Raw genomic sequence first — 16,120 nt, forward strand, 5'->3', positions numbered from 1 at the left:
ATAATACTTTCCTAGATATTTTTCAAGACACTTCTATACAGCTTAATGTGACATTTAACTAGGTTAATTAGGTTAACTAGGCAGGTTAGGGAAATTAGGCAAGTTATTGTATAATGATGGTTTGTTCTCTAGACTGTAGTCGAAAAAAAGTATAGCTTAAAGGGGTTAATAATTTTGTCCTTAAAATGTTGTTTAAAAAAATTAAAACTGCTTTTATTCTAGCTGAAATAAAACAAATAAGACTTTTTTTCCAGAAGAAAAAACATTATCAGATATACTGTGAAGATTTCCTTGCTCTGTTAAACATCATCTGGGAAATATATAAAAAAGAAAAAAAAAATCAAAGGGGGCTAATTATTCTGACTTCAACTGTATGTGGTATAAAAACAAAAAAATTCCTTTCCCAAAAAGAAGCTCAAAATTGTATATTATATGTTGGCAACCAGCTGCAAGATGTAATATTGACTGAATATTATATTGCCATATCTATCTCTTTTCTGATATGAATTGTTTATTTTTGCAATTTGTTTGTAAAAAACTCTATCTCTCTTTAATACACACAGGACATGTGGCTGCTTTTGATTATGACCAGAGACCAGAAATGGCCTCGCTTATTAGATGACCTCTGATCCCTGGCATCCCTGTGCCCATCTACCTAAACACACTGGAATGTTGTTGATATTGTTATAGTTTCCAAAGTAAAGCTCATGATTGAGGATTTAGGTAACATCAATCAGCTTAATCTCTTATTTATCAGGGGTCAACACAGAAGAATGAACCACCAAATATTCCAGCATATGTTCTAAACTGAGGATGCCCTTCCAGCTGCAACCCAGTACTGGGAAACACCTCCCTCCCCCAATCATTTAGATTGATCAATTCACTTGTTGTGAATGTTTTTGAAATGTGGGAGGAAACCGGAGGACCCGGGGAAAACCCACGTGAGCACTGGAAAAACATGCAAGCTAAGCACAGAAACTACCACTGGCCTGTTAAAGGACTAGAACCGGTGACGTTCTTGCTGTGGGGCAACAGTGCAAACAACTGGGCCTCCGTGCCGTCTTATGGAGGGAAAGATGAAGAGGTATGGATGGAAGGGGCGATTCTTCAAATGAAAGATGACTGTAGTGAAAAACCCTGACTCTTTATAGTGGGTTAGGAATGGCCTGATTGGTGGATCATACATGCTAATGCAGAACCAGCCGTGTTCAATCATAATCACGTGATCCTCTCAAAATTAGTTTATGAATAAACTTCACAAAATAATTACGTATATAGATAATTAGAAATAGAAAATATGTCTATGCTATATTACTGTATAAACACTTAACATGACTGTGAATATCATTTTTCAATTTTAATACTAATCCAAAATGCACTCTAAAATAAGTTCCATAAAAAAACTAAATTAATAAATAATAATAAAAAAATACTAGCAGCTCATTACATAGACTTTTTATTGTAAGTTAAAAACAGAAATAATTTTAATTGATAAAATATCCACATTAAACAAAAACAACAACGACAACAACAACAAAAGCATTTTGATGGTATAAAAAAAAGATTAAAAAAAGTATGTGCACTATTTAAAAAAAAACCTAACATTTTTTTGTGTTTTTAAGGGAACACCAACAGTAAAAAGTGGTGAAATGTTTTGTGTTTTAATACCTAAAGTAAGAAAAAAAAATTGGCAGATTCTGAGTTTTAATGGTATGCCTAAAGGTAAAAAAGTTTTTTGTGTTTTAATAGTATATACAGCAAACAAAAATGTACAGATTCTGTGTTTTTAAGATATCTATGGAATATCATAGTGGAATAAGTTTGAACATTTAGACAATTATCATGTGATTATCATTTTTCAATTTTAAAAAGTACTGGCAGCTCATTAAGTTTTTCGGATGAGACCGAACCGAGGTCCTGACTCTCTGTGGTCATTAAAAATCCCATGGCACTTCTCAAAAGAGTAGGGCTGTAACCCTTGTGTCCTGGCCAAAATCCCTCATTCGGTCTCTGCGATCATAGCTTCCCCAACACAATCTCACGGCAATTTATAACTTTTTGATTTAGTGGCTAATTCGTATGAATTTGTGTGATCTTATTCGTACAATTTAGTACGATTTGCTGATCACCCAATGACGGTTGGGGTTGGGGGCCACGCCTTCTTTTTAAAATCGTACATTTTTGTATGACTGAATTAGCCACTAAACTGACAAAATGTAAAATATTTACGTTTCCTCGTGAGATCAGGCTGGACCCCAATCATCCCCATCCATCGAATTGTCTCTATCACTGTCTCTCCACTCCACCAATAGCCGGTGTGTGGTGAGCGCACTAGCGCCGTTGTCCTGTGGCTGCCGTCGCATCATCCAAGAAGATGCTGCACACTGGTGGTGGTGTTGACAGACCCCCCCTCATGATTGTGAAGCGCTTCGGGTGTGTGGCCATACACAATAAATGCGCTATATAAATACACATTACATTACATTAAACAGATTTTTACTTAAATCTTCTTTTTGATTGATGGTATGCCCACATTATTCACCTTATTCTCAGCTGACGAGTGGGCGCTGCCATTTGAATCTTTTTGTCTCGCGACTTCCGGTCACATTCACTTCCATTCATTTTTTGACGTTAACAACTGCTCGTTACGCTGCTTGATGTTGCAATTTAATATTTTCTTATTATATTATGCTACTAGGTCTGTGTAGTCATGCAAACATTTGTTTGTAGAGCAAGTAGTTTGGCCATTTTCTGCCGTTTATTATTCCTTGTCATTTCTCCCATAGGCGACTGAATCAGAAGTTCTAAGACAATCGCAAAAACAGGCGCACTTCCGCATTTTAGAATAAGGTCAATAAAACAACATTTTTTGATGATATAACTACTATAAAATAGATAAAAGAAAAAGAAAAACATTTTCTATCGTTTAAGAGTATTAAAAACACAATTTTCTGGCTTTTTAAAGGTGCACATTTAAAAAAGGTGCACATTTTCTGTGCTTTAATAGTATACAGTAACAAAAAACTGATATATCCTGTGTTTTAATGGTATACCTACAGTAAATAAGGCATTTTTTTGTGTTTTAATGGTATATACAGTGAAAAAAAAGTACAGATTCTGTGTTTTAAAATATCCATGCAATATCACAGTGGAATCAGATTGAACATGACTGTGATTACCATTTTTAAATTTTAAAAAGTACTGAAATAAAATGTTTTGATGGCATAACTGCTATAAAAAAACTAAACCTTTTCTATTTTCTTTTAATTCTACTAAGAGGTTTTTTTTATTTATGAAAAATAATTATTTTCTTTATTTGAGGGTATACCAAAAGTAAAACAGTGGAAATCTTTTGTGTTTTAATAGTATGCCAACAGTTAAAACAAAAATGTACAGATTCTGTGTTTTTAAGTATCTATGAAATATCATAGTGGAATCATATTGAACATTTAGACTGTGGTTATCATTTTACAATTTTAAAAAGTACTGGCAGCTCATTAAACTGATTTTTTACATAAATCGTCTTTTTGATTGATGGTATGCCCACATTAAAAAACAACAACATTTTTGGAGGGTATAACTACTATAAAAAAGGAAACAAAAAGACAAACATTTTCTTTTATTTAGGAGTATCAAAAGCACAATTTTCTGGCCTTTTAAAAATGCACATTTAAAAAAGGTACACATTTTCTGTGCTTTAATAGTGCAAAAAAAAAAAAAAAAAAAAAACTGATAGATTCTATGTTTAAATGGTAGACCTACAGTAAAAAGGCATTTTTTTGTGTGTTTTAATATATACAGTGAAAAAAAAAATTCAGATTCTGTGTTTTAAAATATCCATGCAATATCACATTGGAATCAGATTGAACATGACTGTGATTACCATTTTTAAATTATAAAAAGTACTGAAATAAAATGTTTTGATGGCATAACTGCTGTAAAAAAACTAAACCTTTTCTATTTTCTTTTAATCTATTAAGGTTTTTTATTTATGAAAATTTTGTTTATTTTCTCTATTTGAGGGTATACCAAAAGTAAAACAGTGGAAATCTTTTGTGTTTTACTAGTATGCCTAGTAAAAACAAAAAAGACATATTCTGTGTTTTAAAATATCTATGCATATATCATAGTGGAATCCGATTGAACATTTAGACTGTGCTTATCATTTTTCAATTTTATTCCTAATCCTACATGGCATCTCTGACCTTATGAGATACAGTACCGTATAATACATTTGCGTGTGCGTATAAGTGTGTGTGGCAACAAAACGACAAAGCAAACAATGGTTATCTTCTTATGTAGTTGGATTGCTGCCATTTTAATACAGATTTTATCAACATAATTTTAGATCCCCAAAAGTTTGGATGATGTTTGTAAGATGATTTTCAGCATCGACTGTCCCAGTAATATCCTGGGTTTAGATATATCAAACAGCCTTGACTAAATTAATGATGTGTACACCTTTAGCGGATGCATGTGGGAGTTATTTATTCCTTGTTTTGACACTTACAGTGACAGCAAGATATAAGAACCGTTTCACGACTTGTAAGACTAAAAGAGAAAATGAGGCTGAGGTCATAGTTACGCAGCCATTTTTTATGCCTACAAAGTTGCTGAATGCATAATATTAATAGACGTACATACTGTAGATAAGGGAGCGTTTCAGCAGATCGTCTGAGTGTTGCTTACCTCAGATGGACAGGACTGGCATAAATGAAAACGAAGAACTATTCCGTGCAAAAAAGAGAGAGAGAGAGAGAGAGTCAGGCCAGACTGGACACACGAGCTGGCCTGAAATTGAGGCCTTTGTGAGTTTAGATGGTGAGAAATTCTGATGTAAGCCCTGAATCATCTCATATGCCTGTCTGCACCCATTTGAGCAGGTGTTGAGTGAGGGAGATGGAAAACTTATTAAAAAAATAAAACTGCAAAGCCAGTCAATTTCTGTATGTGGCATAGGTACATTTACCCATCAGATGAGAATTATTAGATTAAAGAGCTCAGTTGGGTTTTAGGGTGCTTTCACATCTGTGGTTCGGTATATTTGGTCCAGGCTAAGGGCAACAAATGTTACTGTGTAGCATTTTTCTGCCATTTTGCTTTGGTTCGAACCAGTTGAAAAGAACCAAAATGCAGTTATGTGACATAATCCTCATCACTCATTGACCAGATGTTATTGAACGCATTTCTTAAACAGCTTTTCGATTGGTCAGAATTAAAGTGCGATAAAATGTCAATGGAACTCCCGCAAGTAAAAAAACTGGCAGACACAAAATGTCGCTTTTGGAGGGACGACTGTGCTGGCTGGTTGAAGTTACGGGAGTTTTCCGGGAGAAATAACAAAACGGGAGGGTGTCGGGAGATGGGTCTGAAATACGGGAGACTCCCTGGAAAAACGGGAGTGTTGGCAGGTATGGTTGTTATACATCACTATAGAAAAACTATACATTTTGAAATTGAAGTGCGGCTGTGGCTGGAAAACAATGTTTTAACGCATAGCAAACGGATCTCAAGTCACTTCAGGAGGAGGTTGAATTAATTTAGCTAAACTGCGACATAGTCAACTTACAAAAATATTAGCAACAATCCATCAGGTAATGTTTTTCCTCCTCTCTCTCTGCTTAAAATTGTTGGTAAAGTGCTGTCAACAAATATTTTTCATCCATATCACATAAGATGGGACAGCGCATTGGACTATGGTAGCTGGATTAGCTGGGTTTGTTTGAAAGTGTACCGAGACTATCTCTTCTGTTTATAAAAATGAATCTGAAATTTGTCTTACCGATTGTTAACGAATATTACTAATAATTACTGTGCAATAGTTTTAGAACAGCTACACTGTAAGAAAATTCCATATTTTCACAACTTTACTGTAATTTGTCACAGTAAATTACATCAGTATCACTTTACAGGATTAAACTGTAAATATTAACAGTAATATGTTGTGTTCAGACTGTTATTGTGAAATTAATAAAATTAGCATGATTACAGCAAGTTACTGTAAAACGGGCTATATCTTTTGCATGTTAGTTATAGGACTTCACTCTTTTTATTTGATTCAGCAGACATTATTACAAATGAACTTTTATGTTAGTATTGGCACTTTTTATGTATTTAGAAATCACAGAATGTTATTGCAGCCCCAAAATCAATTTGGGTACATCTTCAAAAATTAAGTTGAAAGGAAATCATTCTCTTTTGAAACGACTTGAATTTCATGGTAATTTTTTTATTTTTGTGTGCACTGCACCTTTATTTATTTTGATAAGGTTAACATGGAAATATAAAATAATTGTGTCAGAAGTGACTAGTCGAGAAAAGCATGCTTCACAGTAAAATATAGTTAAATCTACAAGATAATACTGTAAAGTTACACCAAATGAATGTAATTTTACAGTAATTTAATGTAGCAAAATCACAGTACTACCTCACCAACTACCTTACAGTAATTTGTTGATAATTTACATACAGTATTTTACAGAGAAAGTAATGCAATTATTAGCCGGTAATTTACTGTGAATTTACGGTCAAATTTTTTTTACAATGTAAAACTTTTGTAGAACATAAAGACATTATAAACATTGATTGCTCATATCATGTCAGAAGTGTGTTTTTTGCTAAACTGCGTTGTTTTTTTTTATTTCAGTACGACAAATAATAACTTTTCTTTTTCCAAAAAATACGCTTATCCTCGAAACACTTTTCAGTTCCTTCTTTGCCCAAAAAACCACATCAATGCTACTGCATCAAACTCAGCATTGCCAGAATGTACTTCACCGCTCAGCAGGCGATCCCAGGACCCCTCAGGACAGACACAAAATGCATTTGCTATTGAAAAGTACAATGCAGAAATTAGTGGCTGAAAATCAAATAGTGCACATACTTTCCCTACTGTGCATGATTTTAGACCTCCCATACGTCTGTAGTTGTTTTTAAAGTTATTGAGTTCTGCTTTTAATATATTTCTTAAGACATTTTTCTGAGACTGCACGAATGAGGAAACTTTCTTTGTCGAACACACAAAGGCGCCTGTGTTCGTTCCCTGTGGTTTTTCCTTCAATTTAAAATGTTATCATGTTGGTTAAACGAATGAATTATAAAATGAATTATTCATCTACTCCACCTGGAGAAGAGAGTGAGGGGAGAAAACATGATAATGAGAAAAAGAGAAAACATAGTAATGAAGCATCTTTGTCCAAAGCAGGCTGCATTGAACTAATGAAAGAGAAATCAGTCACTGCAGCTCACCCAGGTGTTCTCATTTATTGAAGAGATGTCATATTATGAGCCGCTGATAGTTTTCATTTGGCCGTAAGTGCGTCTGTGCTCCAAGGTCATGTTGTGCTGGACAAGTGATTTAAAAGTCTTCAGTAACCCCAGTGAACTTCTGGTGTAAACACTTGAAGATGGTACAAGCAATTCAAGTTGGAATCTGTTTTTCTAAGTTCAACCAAAAAATGTTATAAACAGTTTTTCATTCCTTTTCAAAATGAATATGGAATCTTTCAAGCTTCAAAAAAAGATTGCGAACACACTGTAAAAGTAGACAGATTTAGTTGATGTTTGCTGATTTAACTTCTTAAAGCCATGAAAAATGAATATTACTTCATCATTTACTCTCCCTCGTGTGATTTTAAACGTTTATGAGATTCTTTCTTCTGTTGAACATAAAAAAGAAGAAGCATTTTTTGTTGTGCTGGTTGAAAGTCTCTTCACAGTACAATAGTAATGATTAACTAAATGATATAAATGTATTTATATGTATTTTTATATTTTTGGTAAGGCATAACACTAAAAAATGTTAATCCAATAAATAGTCGGGCCGACATCATTCATAATTCCGATAAGCAGCCCAATCTGTCTGTCAACAAATGCAGATTTGAACAACTGCGTAGCGTTTGTACGCAGCTCCGCCGACCGCCGCGTGTTCACGAGAGAGCGCAAAAATCGCTCTCTCGTGCGGTAAAAATATGCTGAATCAAAATTTTTTAAAAACCTGAATCAAAATTGGAGTTACCTTTGCACACTGGAGAAAGGATGACACAATGTCTGAAGGATTTCTCTTAGACAGGTAATGTTCTGTTTTAAAACTGTTTTAGCTTCACGCAAAGCTGATGCAAAGTTAGATGTTGTTGTTAAAGATGTGTTATATCTTCACAGAAGTGTTGTTCTGCCACTAAAATATTTTGATGAACGATTGATAAGACTATTTTCAGTTTCATAAGGGACCTTTTACAGCATTGACTATGTAGATTTTAATTAGTTTAACAACAAAACACAAGTAAATACTGCTATTCCGCCTGGTCTCTCCCTATGTTGTTTACCATGCAACTATTCACAATGAAATCGCATGTCAGTTTGGCTTGCACGCCTCTGGACAAGCACTAGTCCCTTTTAACACATGAGAGAGGGCTCTTCTGCTGTGCTCGTGTTTAAGGAGGCGTGGCTCTAGACGGTAGGAGAGCGACTGTGATTCAGAGATTTATGCTAAGCTGTTAGCTAGTGGAAGATCACCTACTGCACCTTTAATGATTTTATTTTTTTGGGGGGTGGACTATTCCTTTAAAGACAAATAACTATAAAAGTTAAAAAGCCTGGAGTTGGTAATTATTAATATTTTTTATGTATTTGAAGTGTCTCACAGTCCCAAATCTGCATTTCAACAGTTCACACTTAGCTGATGATTGATTATAAAGTGAGTTTGGCTTGCTGTCCTGGGAGAGAGCCCTTAGCTTATAAGATCCTTGAGCCCAAGGCTACCTTCCGTTTGCAGGGCGAGAGGGGAGTTTGAGCTCAGGTAGGTCTCGAGAACTCCCCCTTTGTTTATATCTGATGACACAGGGGCGTAGACATGTTCCCACCAATATCCACTGACTACTGAAATGTCCCCACCATATTTTTTTTTAAAGTGTAAGTCAGAAACTCAAGTTTGCTACTGAAAAAGTCAAAATTACTAACCTGTCAAATTTCATAGGTGACTCATTCCCAACAAAGTCAAGAACAAACTATAGTGCAAATTTAGATTGACCACTTAAGACGCATGTTTTTGGACTGTGGGAGGAAACTGGAGAACCCGGGGAAAACCCACGCGAGCACAGGAAGAACATGTAAACTCTGCAAAGAAATGACAGCTGGCCTGTTACGGATTTGAACCGGTGACACTCTTGCTGTAAGGAAACAGTGCTAACCATTGGGCCACCATGTTGCCCAATAAAGGGAGAGGTGGAGGATTAGGGGTGGAAGGGGGAATTCTTCAAGGCGAAGATACTGTAAGAAAGGTCCTGTTTATGAACGTAACTCATATTCCCCGAATATGGAACAGAGACGTGCATCTGGAAGAGACTACAGGAGATCCTGTAGTCTCTTCCAAATGCACATTATAGCTCCCATAAAGGGGAACATCCTGGTTACGAAGGTAAGCCACGTTTCCTGAATAGGGAACAGAGACGTCCATCTGGAATCTCCCGTAGTCTGTTCCAGACGAACATTGTAGTTCTTATGAGGGCAAATCTGGTTATTTACAGTGAGTTAGGAATCATCTGATTGGTGAATCATGTTAACTAATGCAGGTTTTCAGCAGTTTTCAATCATAATCACGTGCTCCTCTCGAAATTAATGTAAGAATAAACTTCACTTATTTGATTAAAATAAAGACAAAAATAGATTTAAAAAATGTAATTTTTTGAGAGAACTATCCCTTTAACGGCAACAGCAGAATTTTATCAAGCAGGGTTTTTTTTTGTTCTTTTTTTGTAATATTTATGTTGATCTTATGAGATCCCATAATGATTACCCTTACAAAAATGTACTATGGTTTTAAAACATACATAACTAAAAATCCGTTTTTCGCTCCAAAGATTTTTGCTTCTTGTTCCAACTACTTATTTAAAATAAGCTGAATCAACTCTTGAGGTTTTATATATACAAATGTTGTGATGCCTTTAAAATCCTGGTTAAGTGCACTGGCTTTAATTTAACCTTTTTTATTTTTTGCGATTCACATCAACTACCCCAAGAAACAGTGTTCAGATAATAGAACGAACTAGGTCCAAACAATATAGCTACAAAAATAATATGTGAAAACTGATTGCAGCAAACCATTGAAGTTGAATAAACTCTAGTAAACACATTCATTTGAGTTAAGTCAACTTTTTAATGCAATCGGATTCCTCAGACCATTTTGAGGAGCTATACAGTTGTTCAGACTCAAATAGATCTGTTAACTCAACTCACACAGATTTGATAAATGAACTAAAATGTTTAAGTTACTAATATTCTAAATGTTTGATGATACTATTATAAATTGTTTGAACTATAGAATATAAGTGTATGTGATTCAATATATTATTTAAGTTTACAGTACTCAAACCATATTTTTTTACCATTTGGTTTCAAAATATTAATGGTTTTCCCAATCTTTTTTTTTCAAAGAGTTTGCCTAACTAGCCAGGTTTTACAATGCAGTAAAACTGGTTTTGAAAAATTACATTCAATATATATATATATATATATATATATATATATATATATATATATATATATATATATATATATATATATATATATATATATATATATATATATATAAACATGGTTTACTTATTTACTATAGAAAAAACATTTTTGTAAAGGTAGGAGGATAGCCTATGTAGCCAGCTAGCAGCAGGTTGTGAGGCAGCTGACTAGGTTTTTATCACATAGGACCATACTTTAGCATGCAGTCTTCACATTTTCCAGCATCTCTATAGCAGTAAAGGCAGAGGGAATGAGTGAAGTGTGCTGTCACAAGTCCTCGGGGAGCAGGTTGCGAGAGGAGAAGGGAGGCGACACACACTGGTGAAACTTGAGGCTCAAGCCCAGAGCGCACAGACTCATCCGAGAGATTAATGAGCCTGGCCGAGCGAAGGCTCATCACATTAGCATAGAGATATAAAATGTGACTCTGTCATGAGGGGAGGCACACTGGTGACTGCTCTGAGGAAAGATCACCCAGGATGCCATGCAGATTCGTCTCTGCTCAAGGCTCCTTATGATCTCAGCACTGGGCACCTGCTGAATCCATTCATATCAATGCATTGTGTGACTGGAAAAAGTAAACAAGGGTGATGAGCTGTGCACCAGTGTTTTAAGAGTCTCTGTGGTTGCATGAAGATACAATTCTGTCAAAGGATTGTGTGTGGAAAATGCTCCTGGCTTCCAAAAAAAAAAAAAAAAAAAATGAAAGAGGTGTGACGGGTGGGCTAAACAATAAATATGGAATGAAAACCTGTTTGCAAAGCTAGTTCAAGCACTGGAGCCTGATTACCGCATGGTAGTAACAGCTGGTTACCAATTACTAAGTAAGCATTTGGTTTCCTAAAGGCACACAGATCACACAGAAGTCAAGGTTCAGGATTTGTTTACACACACAGTTCTGTCTGGTTCTTGAATTTGATTGGCTGATAACCGTGAGATATTTTGCCAGTAACAGAACACAAAGGCCTCTTCACCTTTGTGTATTACTCCGCCCGTATACAAGCAGGGGACGCTCTACAGTTTGGCAAATATTCCTGCTGTTAGGCAACATAATGTACTTTTGAGGCTATTTTAGTCAAGAATGTTGTTGTTTAGATTGCAACTATGCAGTTTATTTACAAGGATAGTGCCTATTTTAAAATATTTACCATTTCTAAGAGACAACGCGTCAGTGTCCATTAGTCAAAGACGGTTGACGTTGTCTATCCACAAGATGGTGCCAGGACTGCATAATAAGCCCTTGCATAGAAGATTAAATCTGCGTGTTTTCTTGAGCGCGAATAAGAAGATGAAACACGGAAGCGTCGTGGTTTTTAAAGTGGACCAGTTAGCGTCAATAAGAAGCTGCGAATAAGAAGCTGGATTCAGCCCTATCCCACCTTAAACACAACAGCTGTCTGGTAGTGATTGCACCGCTTTTTTCTGGGTTAACTATTGTGATATTGTAACGGTCGCTTAATGTTTGATATGCATTGTGTACAAATGTCATGTCCCCTTTAAGATTACTTCTGTGGTTGTTTTACCTTTGGGTAAACGCTGGGACACCAGGCACCCGTAACAATGCCAACGATGGCAACAGAGAAATACTGTAGACTGTAATAGACTGTAGGGAGATGTCTCTGTAGATGGATGGCATTTCATGTCACGATTAGCCTTAAAATCTTAAAATGTGAGCAAAATCAGCTGTTTTATCATCACTTTAGACATTACGCTATAGAGAATCAATCAAAAACAAGTGACGTTGGTGAATTAGTAACAGCTTCTGCTGTTCTGACGTCAGCTGCAGATGTGAATGAATGGCGGAAGAAAGTAGTTCCTAGGGTTTTAGACTCTTCGCGGTTTTTTTTTTTATATACATGATTGTGCCGTCGAACTGTTGTTTGAACGCAATATCACACTCATAGCAGTGCGGTATGGCTGTATATCAGCACTGGTGGGATGTTAAGGCACTCGACCAAAGCACGCCTCCCACCAGTGTTGATATACAGCCATATCGTACTGCTACGAGTGTGATATTGCTTATATACCTATATATATATACTACTCACAATAAGTTAGGGATATTCTGATCAGATAAAAAAGTGTTCAATTTCAACTTACATTTTTGCTTGATCAAATAAGTTAAAGTAACAAATCTAATTACACATGCATTTTTTTTTTTTTTTTACAAAAAGTAATATCAGCCATCTCTTATTTCATGTCAGCTAAACATCAGCCAAACTTCGAAATTACAGCCATCCTAATCTGACATGGTGTTCAGGCAGACAGAGGAGGGACAGGCTTATTTGAGAAATGCGGAAAGAGCTTCTTTATGCCCCGGATTGTTTAAACTAATTATCTCTCAATTTCAATCAATCCTGGCATGTGAATATAATCAGCAGAAAACACAGCGAGAGGGAAATCAAAACTGCGTCTCAACAAGCCAACAGATTAAAGAGTCTGCCATGCAGATCATGCATTAATGATGAGCGAGAGAGAATGAAAGAAAGATGATTTAGTGTTGTCTAATCGCACACAAACAAGACAAAGAGAGAATAAGGCTTGGTTTTAATTGAATTAGATATCCAGTCTAAAGAATAGTATATTATCAAAAACATCTGCAAACAACATATCTTAATCAGACTTAATCTTACCAGTGTATTAGTTTAACATTTATTTTAGGCACAGGCACAAAAGCTAAATAACAGCAGAAGTTTAAATATCAAATTGGGTTAGACTTCATGAGGAAACATTTTTAGTTTTAACTGCAAATTGTGTTCGTTTTGTTAATAGTGGGTAGTTTAAGTGATTAAGAGATGTACAAGATTATGCCGAAAAGTCAATAATCTGTGTTTTACACTAATAAACAGCAAATAGATAATAAATATACAGTGTATAGAGTATGCATACAACAGTTTATACTCAATAGACAGTACGCTATCTGACAAAAGTCTTGTTGCCTGTCCAAGTTTTGGGATCAACAAGTAATTTTTACTTCAACAAGTAATCAACAAGCAACTTGACTTCTAGTTGATCGTTTGGTATCAGAAGTGACTAATATGAAAGGCAAAGGCCTGTAGATTCGCTCATTTTACTAAAATAAAATATGCCCATGCCTTGATTGTTAATAAGGACAGTAAAGTCTTACTTTGTTTAGACAAAATTCTTGTCACTTAACAGAAATAAGTCCTCCCATTAGTTTGGAGTACTGCATCTATACATATCTGCAATTACTTAAATCACTTATCAATAAAGTCATCTGAAATGTCAAAGAAATTGTTCTTTCAGGACTCTCAGAGTTCATCAAGATTCTTTGGATTCATCTTTGATACCTCCTCCTTCCTTTTACCCCAGATATGCTCAGTAATGTTCATGTCTGGTGACTGGGCTAGCCAATCCTGGAGCACATTGACCTTCTTTGCTTTCAGGAACTTTGATGTGGAGGTTGAAGTATGTGAAGGAGCGATATCCTGCTGAAGAATTTGCCCTCTCCTGTGGTTTGTAATGTAATGGGCAACTCAAATGTCTTGATACCTCAGGCTGTTGATGTTGCCATCCACTCTGCAGATCTCTTGCATGCCCCCATACTGACATAACCACAAACAATTATTTTCCTTCATCAAACTTGACTGATTTCTGTGAGAATCTTGGGTCCATGTGTGTTCCAATAGGTCTGTGATGATTGTGATGCAGTTCAACAGATGAATTATCGAAAAATCTACCTTCTGCTACTTTTCCAAATAATCAACTAGAAGTCAAGTTATCATTTGTTGCTCTTTCAACTTGGAACGACGACAAGAATTTTTGTCAGGTAGTATATACTGTAGGTATATAAGCAATAACATGAATGTTATCACAATAAGGTTAAACCAAAATATGGTATTTCATCGTAGATGAAATGCAGGTCTAGGGTCCAAGACAAAAAAAAAGTATTTAGACCATTGCTACATTTACATTTTACTGTATTCCCCTAAGTGATATGTATATATTTATTGTGTGTGTATATTTAATTAATATATATATGTATACCTTGCGGTATTCAGTAAGGAATCTGGTATGATACTATTAACTTCATTTTAGTAAGAAATATCTTAAATTTAAATTTCAGCCTTCAAATTGCAAATTTTATAAATTTAGATTTGACATTTTTGTGAGTAAATAAATACTTTTTTTTTTTTTTGTCTTGGACCTTAGGCCTGCATTTCATCTACGATGAAATACCATATTTTGGTTTAACCTTATTGTGATAACATTCATGTTATTGCTTATATACGTATATATATATATATATATATATATATATATATATATATATATATATATATATATATATATATAGACCATTGCTACATTTACATTTTACTGTATTCCCCTAAGTGATATGTATATATATATATATATATATATATATATATATATATATATATATATATATATATATATATATATATTACATACTACATATATATTACATAGCCTTAGAATTTTTTTTAAATGATAATTTCCTAAATTAAGTTTAACAGAGTAAGGAAATTTTCAAAGTATGTCTGATCATATTTTTTCTTCCGGAGAAAGTCTTATTTGTTTTTTTTTTCGGCTAATTGAAAAAAAAAAAAAACATTTTAAGGTCAAAATTATTAACTTAAGCTTTTTACTAATTTTTTTCGATAGTCTTCTGAACAAACCACCGTTATATAATAACTTGCCTAATTACCCTACCCTAAACTAATTAAACTAATTAAAATGTTTTGAAAAATACACAGTAAAATATTATTTACTGTCATCATAGCAAAGATAAAATAAACCAGTTATTAGAAATGAGTTCTTAAAACTATTGTGTTTATTATATATATGTATAAAGTTACTCAATATACTTATGTATTTCCAAATGTATCTATCTTTGTTTAAAAACAATTTGCTTTGATATATTGGTCTGTAATGACATTCCTTAATGTACAAGTGTGATTTTCTTTCAATAATAACATTTTTTATTTGCATTAATAGAAATTGTAAATATCTGTCTCTCAAAATAAGGGTTAAAAACAACCCTATCCTTAAATACTAAAAGGATCACAGAAACTGAAAGACCAGCATGGACAAATCGGCAGGCTTCTTCAGGAAGGCACACTGACAGATATACGCACCTTGTTTGTATTATTCCACTCTCTTTAAAATGCACCAGTATTTTACCTCTCTAAAAGTCTCCGGCTGCTGTAGCCTTTCTAAAAACGACAGCTGAGACTCCTTCAGGATTCAGGGCATAAATCTACACAGACCCCAAACAGATATGCACTTGCTAGTGAGTCAGCAAATTAACAAAGTGAGAGACCGTTAATAAGTGTGCTCACACCTCCATGTTTTCATAGAATATATGTGTTTTAAAAAAACAGCCACGAGAGACAGCAGCCCACAGTTAATAAAAAAAAAAAAAAGAGGAAGCAAGAGAGAGAGATAAACGTGAATTTAAATGCAGCCCTAATTTCTCACGACAGTGTTTCTCAGGTCTATGCCTGGAGAGTAAACAGGGGTTTGGGAGCTGACTGATGTTCAACTTCCTCTCCATATCTATATACCTACGCCTTTAGCCAATTTCCATGTGTCAGGGGTGAGATGTGTGCTTTCCTGG

This window comes from Danio rerio, chromosome 2 (assembly GCF_052040795.2).
Source record: "Danio rerio strain M-AB ecotype USA chromosome 2, GRCz13ab, whole genome shotgun sequence".
Lineage (NCBI taxonomy): Eukaryota > Metazoa > Chordata > Actinopteri > Cypriniformes > Danionidae > Danio > Danio rerio.